The sequence below is a fragment of the Uranotaenia lowii genome, chromosome 3 (genome assembly GCF_029784155.1).
Source record: "Uranotaenia lowii strain MFRU-FL chromosome 3, ASM2978415v1, whole genome shotgun sequence".
NCBI lineage: Eukaryota > Metazoa > Arthropoda > Insecta > Diptera > Culicidae > Uranotaenia > Uranotaenia lowii.
The window spans coordinates 124,823,674-124,837,051 of NC_073693.1; positions in this window are offsets into that span (position 1 = coordinate 124,823,674).

Sequence of the window (13,378 nt, forward strand, 5' to 3'; positions counted from 1 at the left end):
AGTAGCTTCCGGGACAGGAGTTTTATACGGCAAAAGGAAGGGGAAAGGTAGCAGATATTTTCAAGCACATGAAACTGTCAAAGTTTGCGAAGAAATATCTGGTTTGGCAAGACATCTGTACCTGTGGCTTGACAAGCAGCATTTTCATAGCTTCCGGGACTGTCAACCAATAAATTTACGTGAAAGAGTGTTTGAATAAACGTCTGCTGCCTTTCCTGAAGAAACAAGGTTGTTCCGTACTGTTTTGGCTATATTTGGCATCTTGCCATTACGGTAAAAAGGCCATAGAGTGGTACGCCACCAACAACGTGCAGGTGGTTCCCAAGGACAAGAACCCTCCCAACACGCCAGAGCTCCGCCCAATTGAAAAATACTGGGCTATTGTCAAGCGGAACCTAAAGAAGACCAAAAAAACTGCTAAGGACGAGCAGCATTTCAAGGCAAACTGGCTTTCTGCGGCGAAGAAGGTGGACAAGACTGTACAAAATCTGATGGCAGGGGTTAAGCGTAAGGCCCGGCATTTCGGATTTGGAAAAGCGGAAGCCTGAAACTGAATATTTTTCCTGAATTTTAAACTAATTAAACTTGAAAAAGAAATTTAATTTGATTTTTTAAATAAACGATTTCACCGATTTACACGCGTTTTCCCTTGACCAAATTTTGACCGTATCACCCTTTATACAACTAGAAATAAGAACCAATTTGTTTTCTCTAAACTTAGAGCTCATTACAGCTACCGAATTGATGTATAAAATACTTGAATCATTCAGATGCCGGATTGAAAATCCGGAATCAGAAACGGACCACCTGTAGAGGTGATGTAAACTATCATTTTCTAGAAAAATAAACTTAAACCAAAACGACTGTTTTCTGTGACATAAAACGCTTGCATATTTTCGAAGTAAACGTTGCCGCGGGCTTAAAAAAGGAAACTTGCATAGTTCTAGTGACACATTTGAAGGTTTTCTTTACCTACTTACTTTGCAGTCTATTAAATATTCACGACGATATCTTGTAAAACCAATGAACATCTAATTTATAGTTCCGAATGGTCCCGTTTTTCATTCAGTGCCCGGATCGTATTCAAGTAAATTCAGTGCTGCAGTCCTGTCCCCTGTACCTTAGTGTGGTGGTTACTGTAGCAAAAAAAGCGATTTTTTTCTATCTTCTCGCTCGCCATCAATAAAAGGAATATGCTAATCATTCGGTATAAATTTCCCATGCTATACGCGCATGGTTTGACAAAAAGTGCACTGCTCTTTTTTTGCTCTCTTCTCTAGTAGGTCCATGCATTGCCAGCGCACTGTCAATTGTGCGCCCTCATGCTGTGCTAGCTACAGGTAAATGGCAAGCGACATACATGATCGTCGTGTGCCCTGAGCCACCACCTTCCGAAGACTCGTAACTCAAAGTCTAGCTCCAAGCACTTCTGGACAAAAGTATTCGAAATCTTCCATGTTCTATTTTTTTCAATTTTAAGAAAAAAACCAAAACCGAGAAACATACATACTGCCCCCGAAAATAGAAAATTTATTAACCTCCGTTTGAATACATAGGCTATGAATGTGGACTTAAGTTTTTGACCCCAACTGTATCCCAGACAAACAGATCACAGGTTGTTTCAGATGACTGCTGCAGCAGCTGTCGGGTTCGAACTAACTAAAAGATCTATGCTACATGCGACCAACGTACAGAGCTGCCGACTGGATTTGAGATAAGGCACCGTTTGATGTTGCGCGCAGCAAGTGGCAACACGTTTTTCTTTTTTTTTCGGTTTGCCGATTACCGGCTGAATTTCCGCGGATTGTTGTTTTTCTGATCCTGCTGAAGCTATAGCAGTTACATTATGAACAACGTTTGTGACATACATTGGCAATAATTAAATGCCACTGCACCGCGATAAATTCGCCAAAAACTGAAATCTGTCTCCCCATTGCAAAAGGTAGCCCGAAAAGGAAAGTTTTGACATTTGCTTGAAATTAGAGTTAGGGTTGCAGAGTGCACTGCAGATCCAGTCAAATAATCCTTGAAGTTACTTTCATTTGGATTTACTTATTTTAATCAGTAGTTTAAATTTGAGCTAGTTAACTATCACCTAGCCATGCAACATCACGACGGTCCTCCTGCGAGGAAGTAGGGTGCTGCGGGCCTTGCGAACCCTTGACTCCGAAAAAAAACAAGCAACGAATAACAAACAACAATTTTCGGATGGAAATCGGCAAAAACCCACGCGACGACAAGGGACTAGCGATTGGAAACTTGGAACATGGAACTGCCGATCTTCAATTTCATTGGCAGTACCCACGTGCTCTCCAAGGAATTAAAGAGCCGCAAATTCGACATAGTAGCGCTGCAGAATGTAATCTGGGAGGGTTCCACGGTACGAAAGTACGAAGATGGTCGTGCCATCTATCAGAGCTGCGGCAACACACACGAGCTTGGAACAGCTTTCATAGTGATGAGTCCACTTAGAGATCACCGTACCAAACGCAATCAAAGATTGACCACGTTTTGATAGACAGCCGTCACTTCTCGGACATCTTCGACGTCAGATCCTGTCGAGGCTCCAACATGCGTCCAAAACTTTCCGTAGTGAACAACATACGAAAACGACGCCCTCGGTTAAATATCGCAACGACTGAAGCAACCTGAGGTCGCGGCAGACAACGCGCAATGGCTCGAAGCAGCGGTTCCGGCAGAGGGCGAGCTTGACGAAGCCGCTCTCGAGGACTGTGAGAATACCATCAAGACAGCCATCAACAGGGTTGCGGAGAACGTCATCGGTCATGTGGAACGAACTCGACGGAACGATTGGTTCGACGAGGAGTATAGAGGGGCGATGGACGAAGAGAACGCCGCGCGGGCGGCAGTAGTGCAAAGAGGCACCCGTCGATATGTGAAAAATCACCGACAGCGGAAGAAGCCAGGAGAAAAAGCTCCGCCTGGAGGCGGAGGAGCTCGAGAAGCTGGTGCAGCTGCATTTTTCCCAAGAAACACAAAAGATCTATCAGAAACAGAATGCATCCCACACCAAGTCCCTACGCACCATCTATTCATCGACTTCAAAGCCGCGTACGACACGATCGACCGTGAAGAGCTATGAAAATCCATGGACGAGAACGGCTTTTCCGGAAAGCTGACCAGACTAATCAAGGCGACGATGGATGGAACGCAGTGCTGTGTGCGGATTTCGGGTGAATTGTCGAGTTCATTCGAACCGCGTAGAGGGGCTTCGACAGGGCGATGGTCTATTCTGCATAAAGTTCAACGTGTCGCTAGAAGGTGTTATTCGACGAACGGTGGGTGAAATGCGGGGCACGATTTTCTACCGCAAACTGAAACGCGAAGCAGGAAGGATTGTGTTGATGATTAATACAACCAAGGTCCCGTACCGTACGAACCCGCTTGTCCAGTAATAACAAGGTCACGATCGACGGCGACGAGCTTGAGATAGTCGAAGACTTTGTCTTTTTCGATTCACAGGTGACCGCAGACAATGACACCAGCCTTGAGATCCGGCGACCAATGATCAGTGGAAGTCGTGCCTACTTTGGACTTCACAAGCAACTGCCTTTCAAAAAGACTTAGCACACGAAGCACGAAGTGTAACCTGTACATGACGCTCAAAAACCGGTTGTTCTCGGGGGCATGAGACATGGATATTGCTCGAGGAGGACCTGCGTACACTCGGAGTATTCGAGCGACGAGTGTTAAGTTTAAGAACAGAGTGTGGAGGCGAAGGATGTCCCACGAGCTCGCGTGACTCTACGGCGAACTCAGTATCCAGAAGGTGATGACGGCTGGCAGGATACGTTTGGCGGGACATGTTCCGAGAATGCCGGATGACTGTCCTGCAAAACAGTTGTTCGCTACGAATCCGATAGGAACGAGACGAGCAGGGGCGCAACGAGCGAAGTGGTTAGACCAAGTGGAGCGTGATCAGGCGAATGTGGAATGTCCGAGAAATTGGAGAACCATGGACCGAGTGAGTTTTAGGAATTGTGTTCAATGAAATAATTAAAGATGTTTATGGAACGGTTCGGAGTAGGCCTTGGTTTGCCCGCAGTGTACGCGTTTTTTTTTTCTCGTTCGTCGAAAATTTAAGAAAATTGAGAGTTCCTTCATTCTTGTTCGGTACGCCATCGCGAGCGGTTGAAAGTCTTAACCAGCGCGACTCTCTACTGAAAATTTCCACGTGTTTTTTGAAAAAGTGAAAATTCAACAAAAGATAATTGTTTTCGGTCATTAACTTGAATAGTCGAAAAGAAATTAACGAGAAAGTTACGTGAAGGTGTTCAGCATGGCTGAAAGTGGGGGGACAATCCCTCCAGATAAAATCACGGATGATCCTAACCTCAATAGTGGCAAAGGAAAAAATAAAGAATCAGTTCTTTATATTGCAAGTGATATTGGACCGTACCGCGTATATGTTGAATCTAAACATGAGGAGGTTAAGCTCAATAAGTTCAGGATTGGGCAGATTCTGCGTAAAACGAATAAATACCGGAATAATATAATCGAAATGAAGTTTCTTGGGCGCAATAAGCTGATCGTATTCCTGAATTGTTGGGCAAAAGCTAACTTGTTAGTATCGGAACCGGATTTATTGGATAAAAATTCATACCATGCGTACATTCCACGTCATGCAGTTAGCATTACCGGAGTCATTAGTGGGATTCCTGCTGACATTAACCCCGATGAGATAGCAGCCGAAATGGAGTGTAGTTGCTATGTCATGAATGTCTGCCGTATGAACCGATGGGACAGCGAGAAAGAGAAGAAAATACCAACTGCGAGCGTAAGTGTCACTTTTCGTGCAAAAAACCTCCCGGAAAAAGTTAAGCTTTACGGCGTAACCGCTAAGGTTAAACCGTTCATATCAAGATTAATATTTTGCGAGAAGTGCCATCGTTTTGGCCATAAGCAAGAAAATTGTAAAGCCAAGAAGCGTTGCGACAGGTGTTCGAAGGTACACGAGGATGGGCAAGAAATATGTACAGCAGAAATAAAGTGTTTCCATTGCCGAGTGTCAACTCATAAATCCACCGACCCAGCGTGCCCAGCCAGACAAAGGGAAATCAGCATACGCGCTATAATGGCAAGGAAAAATCTAACGTATGTAGAAGCAAAGGAGTTAACAGCCACCGTTACCATCAGCAATACGTATGATGTGTTGGCCAACTCGGAGGAATTTCCTATGTTACCACCAAGCTTTGCCAGCAAGGTTGCAGGAGCTAGAACATACGAAAAGGAAGGCACGAAAACAGTAAATGAAAGTACCGGCGCTATTCGAAAACAAATCAAACCTCTGGAGCCAACGGCCAGGACACCAGTTGGAACCAAAAGGAAGAAATCAGAATATGAGTTTCCCCCACCAGTGTCCGAACTATCAGACGAAAATGGAAGAAGAAATGGAGTAGCATTGAATAACAAATATGCAACCAATGACAAGGAAAAAACAGAAGAAGTTATTCGAAAAGCCGTGGCCAGAGCTGAAGAAAATGTGCGTTGTGCGGTACGCGGAGACCTGATGAACTTTTACGCAGCGCTGTTGAAGGTGCCGGGTATAATAGAGTCTGAAATAATTCAAAGTAATATTAAAGAATGTTCTAAACAATTTTTGAAGCTGGATCAAACCATGAAATAATAAAAAAAAAAAAAAAAATTAAAAAAAAAAACAAAAAAAAATCATATATATATGAAAAAAAAAACAAAACCATAAAAAAAAATGTATACATATCAAAGTTTGCTTTAATAACTTTTTTGTAATTTCAGAAATGGACGGGTTCACTATTATTCAATGTAATATTCAGAGCATTTTTAAAAACAAGGACAATTTGAGGTATACGTTGATCACAGATGACTACTCAGCAGCCTTCGTTTCAGAAACGTGGACAGACGCTGGATTGGAGCAAACAAAGAGGTATGAAATTTCCGGTTACCACAAATTCTTGAAATCTAGATCTGACAACTATGGCGGTTGTGCCATTTATTTAAAACAAAGCTTTGCCTATACTACAATAGTTTTACCTGTGTTGTCGGACTTATTCCAGGCAGTAGCAATCAAAGTACAATGTTACGATACGGTTCTAGTTTCTTTATATATAGCGCCAAACATAACAAGTAATGATTTAAAACAAGATTTAAAAAAGTTATTCGATTGTCTAAAGAAATACAACAAAATTATTGTTGGTGGAGATTTAAACGCTCACCACTATGCTTGGGGAAACAGTTACCAAGATCTTAAAGGCAAACTAATAGTTGACGCAGTCAATGATAATAATATTATTTTAATGAATAATTCATCAATGACCTATTTTCCATTACAAATCAATAGAAACCCTACGGCAATAGACTTAACTTTCTGCTCACCCAATTTAGTAAATGATTACTCCTGGAAAACGTTAAATTATGGAATCGGTAGCCATCATGTAATTATTAAAATTACATTATTCTTTACCAGAAATACTAAACCCAAGTATGTCTATGATAAAAAAGCTATTCAGAATTCTATTAAAACATTTATATTGGAACCACAACAAAATATCGAGTATTTTCAAAAATTTGTAACCAAATTACATAAAACACATAGAATTAATAACAAGTACCAACCAAAGCATTGGTGGAATGAAGGAGTGAGGGAAGCTTGGGAGAACAAAAAGAAAGCACAGGCAGAGTTTAACAAAAAATCTACAGTTGAAAACCTAATTAAATTCAAAAAAATGCAGGCAATATTCACTAAAATAAAAAAAGAAGCTAAAAACAATCAATTAAAGGAATTTGTCGAAGAGATAAACCCTTCTATGTCTTCGAGCGAGCTTTGGTTGCGTATAGGAAGATTGACTGGAAAGCGTAATAGAGCGCCGACTAATAATATTCTTTTCGAAAATAGTATCATGGCTGAAGAGTTTCTAGACCAACATTTCGGTAAGAACGATGCTTATCACAATATAGACTACGACTATAGAATTGACAATAATATACTAGAAATCAGCAAATTCGACGATATAATCCATAACAAAAAAAAGAAATCTGCCCCCGGCCACGATAAAATAACATATCAAATGTTACGCGAACTCAATTTTGACTCCAAACAGGTTTTAGTTGATCAACTTAACTCAGTCTGGAAGAATTGTGATTTGCCAACAAGTCTTAAAACGATTAAAATAGTTGCAATACCTAAGCCGGGAAAGGATCAGTCTACAATAGCAGGTAAAAGACCTATCTCGCTAGTACCTACTCTCACGAAAATACTCAATAGCGCAGTATTAAAAAGATTGTTAAGACACCTTGATAACAATAATATAATACCTGAAACATCTTTCGGTTTCCGCAGAAACAGATCAACTATAACCTGCACTAATTACATAATCAATATGATTAAAAGCAATAAAAGAAATAGATTCATAACAACAATAGTCTTTTTAGATTTGAGCAATGCATTCAATTCCGTAAAAACAGACATTCTAGAACTCATTTTTCAAAACTACAATATTCCAGGCGACATAGCATCTTGGATTTTACAATTTCTTAGAAACAGAAGAATAGTATTTGCAACTCAAAATAATAATTTAGAACGAATCATTTCTAACGGACTCCCTCAAGGAGACGTGTTATCGCCGACACTGTTTAATGTATATACAGCAAAACTACATGAAGATAACGACGATGATGTAACTTTGGTTCAGTATGCAGATGATTTTGCATTGATCATCAAAGATAAGAATCTGACGAACCTTGAACGAAAATCACAATATGCTTTGAACAGGTTAGTGAACAAGCTTAAAGATCTCAACTTTACTGTAAACCCAGAAAAGACAAAAGCAATACTCTTTCAAAAGAATAATAAAACACTTCAGCTTACTATAAATGGAAATGGAATAGAAACAGTTAAGTCACACAAATATCTAGGTATCACATTAGACAGATATTTCAGTTTCGGTGAACACATAAAAATCACAAAATGCAAAATAATGGATCGGCTTAATATGATCAAAGTTATTACGAGTCTGACAACTGGAGCTCATCCACAGACGATGATTTCGATATATGTAGCAATATTCCGTAGTATACTGGAATACGGAGCATGTATTCAAAACAATGCCAAAAAAACTAATAGGAACATACTAAATATTGTTAATAATCAATGCCTTCGAAGAATAACAGGTTGCACCAGAACAACACCAATTAATTCCCTAATGGCCATAGCGGCACAACAGCCAGTTCACATAAGACAGGATTTTGTAATATGTAAAGAAATATCCAGATACTTTTACTTTGACAACTCAATAGCCCAGCAACTAAACATGTTAAACGATAGTATTACTCCTACCGATTTAAATTATTTAGGAAAACTATTCCTTAATTATAAACATATTTTTGATACCATTTCTCCTTTAGTAAAAACAGACTTTCATTTTAACTCCATAGATATAAACACAGAACTTGAAATATTAACGAATTCAAAAAATAATACAAACCTATTCAAACTCAAACAAGCTGTCCTCTTTGCGATGAACGGAAAATTTAGAAACAGACCTAGAGTATTCACAGATGCTTCAAAAGAAAGACTTAGTTGCGGGATCGGCATTTTCACAGAATACAACAGTGATAGATATTCATACAAACTTTGTAACGAAACTTGTATCACAACAGCCGAAATAGTAGCCATTTACACAGCGCTTTTAAAAATAGAAGAAGATAAGATTGAAAATACCGTGATCTATACAGATTCAAAATCAGCCTGCCAAATAATACAAGATGGATTACACTCTGAGAAATGTTCGAAACTTATTCAACAAATCATCGAGCTAGCTAAAAAATGGCACTGTTCATTGCAATGGATACCAAGCCATATTAACATTAGAGGCAATGATATTGCCGATGAATTAGCCAAGGCCGGATTAACAGAAACTAGAACCGTAGAAAACAGAATCTTACTTAGTGATGCTTTTAACTTCTTTAAAAACGAAATGATTAATAAAACGAATGTGTGGTACCGGGAATATTCAGAACACAAAGGTAAACTGTTCTATCAGTTCCAATCCACAGTAGAGAAAAAGCCCTGGTTTCATAACAAACAGCTCACAAACGAAGAAACAAGATTACTAAATAGATTACTAACAGGTCATGACTGGTCAAAATATTGGAGGGCTAAAATAAAAATAATTGAGGATGGTGATTGTGAAACTTGCAAGACACCAGAGAATAGCGAACATATAATTCTACATTGCAGCAAATTCAATTCTATACGAATCAAATACAGCTTTAATAATAAATTTAGTAAACTTATAGATTTGTTCAATACAAAAGATTTAGATATATTTAGAGAAATTTGTCGATACTTAAAAGAGATTAAAGCAGATATTTGATTCTAAAAAAAAGAGGTACATTTTTCAAAATATAACGATATATATATATATGAAGAAAAAATATTTGCGTACAATGAAAAAAAAAAAAAACAAAACAAAAAAAAAAATAACATGGTTGAGTCAATTTCAAAACAATTTTGTAATTATAAATAAAACTTAATGCAAATAACTATTACTATCCGGTACTGAAATATCTGCGTACATCGATTCGGTGATCCAAATGCTCACAGCGTACAGAACCACAGGGCAATATAGTCTTGTAACTAAGCCCTACATTTAGAGCAGTTTCGACGGATTGCTCGAATATAAAAAGAAGAAGAAGAAGAAGAGTTCCTAGTGGAATTATGTTTAGATTTATTAAATTAATTGTTGATAATGGATGCCTTTAAGTGGCAAGTCGAATCCTGGATTCAATCCACTAAATGGAGTGTGCTTGGTGGAGGGGCCAACGGTGTTCGAAAACGGACGGGTTATTTTTGTGTTGCCGCATTTACTTCTTCATTTGGTATTCAGTGTGATTTGATTATCAGCATATTAATGGGTGCCCCTTGCTGGAGAATAGATCGAATATGGATTTCTAGTGCTAGTGTGTCATTTGTTTTTGGAATATTGTGAACATTAATTGTAAATATTCCCCATCGGTTACAAATGAGAGTTGGGAATTGACATAGAAAGTTTGAAAATTTTCAATCAGTATCTTGGCGACGATGTTTTTTTTTTTTGGATTGCTACGTCCAAAATAACTGCAGGTTCCACGGAAAGGCACACATTTATTCCGATACTGGAAAAAATGTTTGTGAAAGGGCAGCCAGCGCGTCGATGGAAATTTTTAAAATCAATTCTCAGTGGAAAAATTGTTAAAATCAGTAAAACTAATTAATTGTTGCGTGTGATCACCAAGGGTGCTACAGTTTCTTTTGGCGAGAAGAATATTTTGAGCCTCATTCCGCTCAAGCAAAATCTTTGGGAGCAGACTGGAGAGTGGGATTCACCAACAAACAACAGAGACCAGATGTTTTGCTTTTCAATTCGGTGAGTTCGTTCCATAATATTTGTTTGATTTACATAAATTTAAAATAAGGATTGGATCTGTGGTTTACATTCTGAGTTCTCTTAAGATTTGGGCTTCTTTTGAAGATGCTCGAATGAAGAGAATCGAATTTTCTGAGTTTTCTGGCACATAAAATTCCAGAACTTTGTCCAATTGATCCTTTTACAAATAATAGATACATAGATGTATTACGCGAGTGTGTTATATGATTGAAAGTTTCAAATATGGAGATTACAATATTTTTTTTTCTATAATGAGAGTAACATTTTTGTCAAACCTTTTCGAGTTCTAAACACACCTCGAAAGGTTTTATGCTTTATTAGTATTTTCCGATCCTCTTCTTTTTTTCAAGAGCGAGTAAAGGCGCTTTATCCTTGGTTGATGACCAGAAATGATTGTACATTGAAATCCAAAACAGCAGAACGAAAATAGTAAATCTTAGAGTTTAATTTTTTGTTTATCACATCACATTCTGCAAAATGCCACTGTTCCCAGGTTTTGTGATTTCTGTGTACAAAATAAATCATTTCCATCCGCTGAAGAATGGTCCCAGTGAAATTACTTCACATAATGCGGGATTTCCTCATCAAGAAGCATTTATTTTAGCATGCTTCCAACGATACTGCCCATTTGAAACGTATGGTACTGGTGGTCCACGTTTCTTCTGTTCCTGTGTTCCAGATGTCTCTGCGTTCTCTGCTCCATGGTAGGCCCAACCATTTTATGTTTTTGATCATTTTAATGTTTTTATGTTAAATTGATGAAAAGCATAAACAAAGACAAGAAGAATAATAATTCACTTTAATTGTTCTTTGGGACTCAGACATAAGTTCTGGCTGTGGAAATACGATTAGTGATTAGTGATTAGTGATAATTAAAGATGTTTATGGAACTCTTTTTTACAGTAAGTGGAAAACATTTTCACCTCTAAAAGTAAAGAAATTTTATGGCACATATCACGAATAAAACCCTTAGAAATTCAAAGAGCACAACCAACCAACGCATAAGAATGACTTACCTGAAATGCTAGTTTACTTAGCCCGTTTCTATCCGTCCCTACATTCTATCCTACTATCTTTCCAAAATAAAGTCCCCCTATGTTTTAATTTTATTGACAACAATGTTTTCGCAAATTTGGACCAGAAAATATGCGATTTTGGCTAAACAAAGTAAAATAAAGGTTCATGTCGCGCATTCAAGAGTGTACACGTGTTTGTAACTGATTATTTACGGTATTCGTTAATTAATAGAGCAATAATTCATCACAGGATAATGCCACAAAAATCGCGAAACAGGTATGAATCCCTTCTATTTTCATAGTAACTAAATTTTATTAAAAGGTAGGTTTCTATCTTTAGTTCTATTTTGCCACAAGACCAAAGAGCTTTTTTGAGCTACATTATGTTCATGATTTTGAATATTATTTTTAAAAACTGCTTTATTACATACGAACCTTTTCTGTTGCGCAAGAAGAACTACATATTATGCAGTATCAGGATATTATGGGAATGAATTTCCAGTTCGTTCGTTATCTGGTGCACTTCATTTTGGGTGGAGTAATAATTTTTCCCCAGAAGACAGATTCTGAAATTTGAAGAGAATTAATAACCTTTAATATGATTCTCACTGCATAAATCAGCTCGGATTTAGCTCACCCATCGTTTTCAAAATGATACCTTTGCACATTTCGAAGTAATGATGATTGTTACACAGACTTTAAAAATGTTAGGGGAACATGCCCTATTATGCGCCACCTAAGCGAATCGTTGATTTTCTATGTATTCCACGTACAAATTGTGTTGAAAATGGGTGCAATCGTCGAAGAAAAGTGTTTTCTACAAATGCCTATGATATTATATTACTCAAATTGCTATAGTTGCTTCAAAAACTTGATTTTTAAAAACCATATTCAAAGCCACAGAACAAAACTGTGTTGCAAATACGCGCCGCTGTGTATTCAATATGCGCCTAGCATCCGAACACACCCAAAAGCAGCCGAAGACCAAAAACACACCAATACTTACAGACACTTTGACTGAAAAGAAAATTAAAATGAACTAATCAAAATTTTGAAAAAAATTAAAAGTAGATTTTTTGGGCTGAATTAACGCTCAAAATATGGTTTTAGACTTTTTGTTCATTTTCAATGAAAATTGGCCTTTTTGAAAAATTAATGCTATTTTCAGCCTACTACGATTGGCGCGTTATAACGAGCGCATGGGCCGTGATAGAACATACCCATAAAAAGCATACCTTTGCGAGATCAGTATTATTTTTTAGCATAAAATCATAGTTTAGATTCTCCTCTATCGATGTGTCAGAAAATATTGTTTTTCTCTGCTTGGTGACACCTTATTGAAAGTGTTTTAAAATTTAAATCAAAGTGACGAAAAATCTAAATTGTGAAATTATCACGACACAGGGGCATTTTAAGGAAAAATTCATACTTGCCATGACCAATCACAGCATTTAGAACAAATTGGTAATATTTTGCAGGCTTCAAATGTTTCAGATTCTTCAAAACAAAGGTGGCGCTTATTAGCCACATGGGGCGTTATATGAACTTTTCCCCTACCAAATTTTTGTAAAAAAAATATCTGGTGGATGGAATGGCTTGACTTTTTAAAAGCATCAGAGAATTCCAGAGAGTCCACGAGCTTCAAGTGTGAAGTCACTTTTAATACTGAATCTTAGCCCTAATTGAACAAAAGTAAAAAAATACACCAGATGATCACCAATACTAAACCTATTACACTGCTTGCTTCATAGATCATTTCCAATTTATAATTTGTGCGGTGTTTTAATGTTTTGCGGTGTTTTAATGTTTTTGAAAAAATAATTTTAAATTATTTTGGGTGCAGTAAATTGGTTTACATGTAGTAACACATAAATAACGTGAACCACAGAAAACAGACGTACAAGCTCGAACAAAAAACCGTCAAAAAAGTGTGTAAAA